Consider the following 7,670-nt stretch of genomic DNA (forward strand, 5'->3'; position numbering starts at 1 on the left):
ACACAGTGTACGTCATTAGAAGGTTGGGCAGAGAGAGAAAGAGGCGAGGACAAGCCACAGAGTGTGTTACGTTGTATGCATACCACATAAATATTATATTTCTAACAAAAACACATACCTTACGTTGACTTCGTAAATCCTTAATCTAATATTAGAGAGTTATAAAGTGATTTACAACTTGAGAAATGCCCAATATGAACTTAATTTCAAATAAGAACAGTATGATATTTCTTTATCATGAAAAAACTTCTGAAATTAAAATCTTTAGTTCGAGAAATAAATTTTCCAGTGTGCTACACTTTTCATTTTTTTTTGAAATTTTCAAAAATATTTAATGTTTGTTTTTCTTTAAACATTATAAATAAATAAGTAATATCCTCCTTCTTAGTCCTTTAGGTTTATTAAGTTTTTATAGGATCATAATTTAACAGTTGGTACTTTTATAAACTTATACAGTATTTTCAGAGAAAATGAAAAGCCTACACCAAAAAAGGATACAATGACCGTTTGGCTGGAGGATAATTTATATGGTTAGACATTTGGTACTTTTTGCTGATCGTCTTTTGCGAAATGAGTGGGATGAAACAGCTGATGCCAAAATGGATTTTTTACTTATTTCTGAACTATTCTGCTCTTATTTATTGCTTTGGAGAAACTTTAATGAACCCATCAGTTATGTTTCTCTGGGATACTCAAATATTTATACCTAGCGTAATATCAGAGACGTGATGTTATTCTATCATAACAATATTTTTATATCAACACTTAACTTGATTGCATACCGGCCACAGCTGCAAAACCAACAAAGTAACTTAGTGACATTTTCATGGACACCTACGCTCTGGCATAGTACCTACCACCTGTGGTACCACTATGCCAGAGCGAGTTCTGAAATCTGTCGCTATTGAAATTCTAAGAAGATAGAGTTCAACTTCCGTCCTCACCTATGGTGCTCAAACGTGGACACTGACAAATGGCCTTGTTCACAAATTCAATGTTGCTCAGCGAGCTATGGAGAGGGCCATGTTAGGAGTTTCCCAGAGGGATAAGATCCGAAATGAGGAGATCCGCAGGAGAATCAAGGTCACTGACATAGCCCAAACTATTAGCAAGCTGAAGTGGCAGTGGGTCTAGGCCATGCCTGTCGTAGAGGCGATGGCCGTTGGAGCCGGAAAGTCCTTGAGTGGAGACACCGTTTAAGCAAGCGTAGTATGGGACGCCCTCCAGCACGATGGACGATATAAGTGGCTGGCGGGAAGTGGCTGAGAAGAAGGCTGAGGACCGGGTGTGGTGGCGCTCAATAGGGAAGGCCTATGTCCAACAATTTACATCCACAGGCTGATGATGATGATCATAATGATGAGAGTTCAACTTACATCGGTGACTAATTTCGTGTTAAACAACAATGCCGGTATCCATCCATACTAATATTATAAATGCGAAAATGTGTCTGTCTGTCTGTCTGTCGGTCTGTCTGTCTGTCTGTCTGTCTGTCTGCTACGTTTTCACGGCCCAACCGCCGAACCGATTTTAATGAAATTTGGTACAGACTTGGGACATATCCCGGGGAAGGACATAGGCTACTTTTTATCCCGGAAAATCAAAGAGTTCCTACTGGATTTCTAAAAACCGAAATCCACGCGGGCGAAGCCGCGGGCATCCTCTAGTATGTAATATGTATGTTGCCGCTAATAGAGTCACTTGCAACATTGTATTGGTAGTCTGCGACACAGTATGACAATTAGTCCAACAGCTTCACTGTAGAGAAACATAAACCATATTATGCGAGTTTACAGTACCTGCCCACTGCAGTTATGTTAAGATATTTTATTTTAACACGAATTAAAGTAAACTATTTGTTACTCCTTCACGCAAAAACTACTGGACGGATTGGGCTGAAATTTAGAATGGAGATAGGTTATACCCTGGATTAGCACATAGGCTACTTTTTATCCCGGAAAATCAAAGAGTTCCCACAGGAATTTAAAAAAACCTACATCTACGCGAACGAAGTCGCGGGTATCAGCTAGTCAGAAATATTTTCAAAACGCCGCACGCCAACTAGGTAGTTAGAGATTCCAACCAATCAACAAGAGTTCAATTAAATATTATTGGGTTAATTAAAGTCATTAATTCAGAACTTTGAACTTCGTTTAACTTTGTATTCCGACGCTTCCAATGCAAAGTTGTGAAGTGGGCACTTTTGGAAATACTACAAACTTGGAGCTTAAGTTAAAGACCAAAACCAGGATTGTCATCAAATGTCTCACTTAAACTTACTTTCGAATACCAAAGTTGGCAACATCTTTTGGAATGTTAGCCACTAACGTGGTTCCAATGTCAAATAACATCAACAAACTCGTTTATTTAGCAACTAGCTTTTTGCCGCGACGTCCCATAGCTTTGTTCCGGGCCACGTGACATAGTTTATAACCTAAGAATATCACTCTAGGATAATGTAACTATATATCAGTGAAAGCCACTGATAGCCTAGTAATATCCTAGCCAAAATCTCTATACTTAATCAAAATTTGTCAAATAGAATCCAAACTACATCTTGATCCGAATTTCACGCTGGCGATGGGTAGGGAAAAGCTGTGGTTGCCTAGTGGTTAGAACGTCCGGCTCCTAATTAGATGTCGGGGGTTCAATCCCGGGTACGCACCTCTGACTTTTCAGTTATGTGCGTTTTAAGCAATTAAATATCACTTGCTTTAACGGTGAAGGAAAACATCGTGAGGAAAGCTGCATACCTGAAAGTTCCACTGACGACTTCCAAGACGCATTGGGTCACCAGCGTGACAGACTATGATCATAAGCCTTTCCCACTCAGAGAAGAGAACGTGCTCAGTAGTGAGCCGGCAATGGGTTGATCATGTGATGGGTAGGGCCGAAAAGCTAGTAAGTATCATCGTCAATCGGTAGACGTCTACTATTAGACATAGGTCTCTTGTAGTGGCTTCCACACGCCTCGGTCTTGCGCTGGCTAAATCCAGGAACTCCCTGCGACTCGTCTGGTGTCCAAGTCTGTCTACCTAGTTAGTTATCTTACAACGCAATGGTACGCGCTACGTCTACTTACGCAAAGCTTACGTAGCCTGTGTGAACGAGCTATAAAAGAATAGACTACCTGTGTCTGTGTACTTGAACTTCCTGGTCGAGCTCTCTATCAAGCGCTAAGTGACTCTGAGCTTTCTTATAAGGCCAAATAGTCAGCAATCAAGTCTCGGATCAATATATCATCACTGGCAGCTGGAAGCTAAACCAGGAAACATTTTCAGATAGCCAATGTGTAGCCTGAACTCGTTATCTTCTCAGTAAAATAAATAGTTCTTCTGTTAAACCTTTAAGTAAAAACAAATAAAGGCAACCATTCGCGTGCCTGTAATCGTATGCTTTGCTTTAAACACATTTTTATCGCGCCATCAACATTGGCAGTCATTGCAAAATTGGAAAGCCGTGTAAATACAGAACGAATGATTTTATTTACACGAATTGCACGTGAATTCAGTTCTTAAAATAAAACATGATTGTAATCAATGATATTAAACCTACATTATGTAAAAAAGAAGAAGATACGTTACACACGTATCTAAAGTTAAGCGTTACTAGTGTAAATTAATTTACAACACGCCCGACATGTGAAGATAACTAGAAAAGAGCTGATAACTTTCAAACGGCAGAACCGATTTTCTTGGATTATAGCTAAGAACACTCGCGATCAAGCCACCTTTCAAACAAAAAAAAAACTAAATTAAAATCGGTTCATTAGTTTAGGATCTACGATGCCACAGACAGATACACAGATACACACGTCAAACGTATAACACCCCTCTTTTTGGGTCGGGGGTTAAAAACTACGACACTTGGTCACATTTATAGATCGCTATATCTTCTAATCTTGTATGGTTGTGTCAGCCGTTTTACTTATCCGATCACGTCATGTAATTATGAACGTAGCACGTGTACGATATTTAACGTCATTGATTATGACCTTTCATTCGAGTGCTAACTACTAAGGCCTCACAATGGAGTAAATGGAATGTATCGATTTGTTGCATGTGTCACGAAATTGTAAAAGACCTTTCAAAGACCGATTTTTATCGCTTTTATCGGTAAGAGAAATCGGTTCCTGAAACAGTTTTATTATTTAGATTACCTACCTTTTACCTTTATAAAAAGTAGCTTTAAGATAAGATAAATTTTATTTGGCTCAGAAACAAATGTAACATAAACGTAACAGAACACAATTAGTTATAATAATAAACATTACTGCATGTGCACCTGTTTCCTGAACGAGTAAAAACTGTGTCTCGGAAAACAGGGCTTCCAAAACGGAGAATACAAAACAAAGTAAAGCACAAAGTAAAATAAAGATTTTTTGTGAGTGCTTTGGCACCCGTACTAGGAAAACCTGTGTTACGGGCACCGCAGCCTTCCCACGGATCCATCGATTAGAACTTAACTATACAAATTTGTATTTTAAAAATAATAATTATGTAGAATAGTAATGTAAAACAGAAGTGTGCAAGTGTGTGTGTGTGTGTGTGTGTGTGTGTTTGTGTGTGTGTGTGTGTGTGTGTGTGTGTGTGTGTCTGTGTGTGTGTGTGTGTGTGTGTGTGTGTGTATGTGTGTTTGTGTGTGTGTGTGTGTGTGTGTATGTGTGTGTGTGTGTGTGTGTGATATTATTTGTATGTATGATGTAAATTATAGTAGGTACGACGGGTGTGTAAAAGACAACTTGCTATGATTTCACTTCGGCGATCAAGTCCTCAACTTCATAGTAACTAAGTTTCTTTAACCAAGCATTAACCGTTTTTTTTAAGTTGGGTTTGTTGTATTTAGATATATTAAGTGTGTCATTTATTCTATTATAAAGTTTAGGGCTAAGGAAGTGGGCCTTGCCCGCAACATTATTCACATGGATTAAGGTTTTTTTTATAAAAGCTATGGGTTTTTAATACAACAAATTACAAATTAGCTCCATCCGTATACCGTAGTCAGTATGAAAAAAATTAGAAAGAGTAGGTACTCTATCTACTCCATCTGTCTCATGAGTCATGTGATGATGAGATGATGAAAATTGGTTTGCTATTTTTAAGATTAGTTAGAACAGACAGATAGATTGATGTTTGTGTTCCAAAAGTCATTTATTAGGAATCAAAAGCCAAGACATGTCTGGCAGGGGGTTGTACGATACCTACTTATAATGTCTGGCAATGCATGACGTGATTTCTAAAACTGCGCCAAAGAAAATATAAAAAAATTAGACTTTATACTTGGACGAAAGATTTTATACATGTTTGTTACCTGTTATCTGCCAAAGCCATCATGATCTGATCGTCCTTCTCTGTGATGGGGATAATGCGCATAGAAAGAAACTTTCAGCTTTTAAAAAATAATTACGGTTAGAAGGTTACGGTCTCTTAGTCCATTACAAAACATCTTTTTATATAAAATAAGTAGGTACAACTTAAAAAAAATCTGTTGACTATTTTCAGTCGCCTTGCAAGTTGCGATACAAGGCTTAAGACCTCTTGTATCAGATTGTAGAGAACGCTTCGAGCTATTGATACGGCTTGCAGCTAAGTCCGGATTTAAAGAAGTTGAAGCAAACAATGCTTTTCTACACTTGAAATATTTAGAGAGTAGTTAGGTTTAAAATCTAGCCTAGATTCTTAGAAGAACTTAAGATTTTTATCAGACTAGGCTAGATGATGCCCGCGACTTCGTCTGTGTGGATTTAGGTTTTTTAAAAATCCCGTGGGAGCTCTTTGATTTTCCGGGATAAAAAGTTGCCTATGTTAATTCCCGGGACGCAAGCTAGCTCTTAACAAAATTTCCTGCTTTTCAGACCTTTAAGAATTCTGTGGGGATTCTTTGATTTTCTGAGATAAAAAGTAACCTATGTCCGTCCACGGGATGTAAGCTAGTTCGGTACCTTTATCAAAATCGATTAAACTGTTGGACCGTGAAAAGCTAGCAGACAGACAGACACACTTTCGCATTTATAATATTAGTATGCATTTTAATGTTGCTTATTTTAAAACAGAAAAATGTAGGAAAGATTTGCCCCGATAAACGTCCAATGATGGACTTAGATCTGTTGGCAAAGGATTTCCACAATACAACCTTATGCCGCTTATGACCAGCTGCTCTGACTTTTGTCGTCGTTTTGTTACCCATCATGATCAATCCATTGCCAGCCCACTACTAAGTACTAGTGAGCATGGATTTCCTCTCAGAATGAGAGGGGTAAGTAAGGACCTACCTACCCAAGGCTAGCTTAAAATTGTACAATTAATTTATATTTTTAACCCCCGACCCAAAAAGAGGGGTGTTATAAGTTTGACGTGTGTATCTGTGTGTCTGTGTATCTGTGTATCTGTGTATCTGTGTATCTGTGTGTCTGTGTATCTGTGTATCTGTCTGTGGCATCGTAGCGCCTAAACGAATGAACCGATTTTAATTTACTTTTTTTTGTTTGAAAGGTGGCTTGATCGAGAGTGTTCTTAGCTATAATCTAAAAAAATTGGTTCAGCCGTTTAAGAGTTATCAGCTCTTTTCTAGTTTTCTTGTAGAAAAGAAGGTTAGATAACCGTTAGGTTCATAATATTATGTCAATAGACAAATGTCAAGCTGTCAAGATGGACGTTGCCTACATACATAATTCTTTATTTGAAAATGATGTTTTGGAAAACTCAAATACTTTGGATCGTCGGGGGTGTTATAAATTTTTAATTTACACTTGTAATTATATGTTTTATGATTGAATTATTTTATTTATGACGTTCAAAAAGTGTACATTTGTACCTACTTTGAATAAAACATTTGAATTTGAATTTGAATAAGGTACCTACCTACTACCTACCTATAAGGTATGTAAGGTATGTAAGGTACCTACTGGCCCAGTGTGGATTGGCAGACTTCACACACCGTCGAGAACACTATGGAAAACTCTCAAGCATGCAGATTTCCTCACGATGTTTTCCTTCACCATTGAAGCAAGTGATATTTAATTGTTTAAAAACGCACATAACTCCGATAAGTTATAGGTGCGTGCCCGGATTCGAACTCGAACCCCTGACACTCGTATAAAGAGGTAGACTATCACTGCTTTTTTACCACACAATCACCAATCACCATTTGTTGAGTTAAAGCAGGTGAGGTTTACGAATTTTTATGTTGAGTTCTGATTAATATTCTTTATACATTATTATCGTTTCGATTGATAAAGATTTTTATAAGAACGACAATCTAAACATCTGGACAAAAAGGGAAATTTGCAGTTCAGTGTGGGTTAACCCATGATTTTTATTTTCTCGCAGTAATAAAAAGTCAACCCGTATACAGATCATAACGTATTCCGACATCGTTTCAGATGTTAAAGAAACAGAATCTTCGGTTTCTCACTGGATTGGGACTGATTCAATAATCCGCTCACATGTGAGTAGAATTTTAAGAAGAATAATACAGTCACAATTCCATCGAATAAAAGTTTAAAGAACATTTTTCTCGGCCGTTATTATACAGAGTGTTACCAGAACGAAAAAACTTAGAAACATAGAAACTAGATCGTCTCCTAATGTCTTGAGTAGGGGTATACTTCCGTCGCTCACAGTGTGGTCCTCGGGTTGGTTGGTACTGTGGTTCCGGCATGCCTCTAACAG

Source organism: Maniola jurtina, chromosome 22, assembly GCF_905333055.1.
Source record: "Maniola jurtina chromosome 22, ilManJurt1.1, whole genome shotgun sequence".
Taxonomy (NCBI): Eukaryota; Metazoa; Arthropoda; class Insecta; order Lepidoptera; family Nymphalidae; genus Maniola; species Maniola jurtina.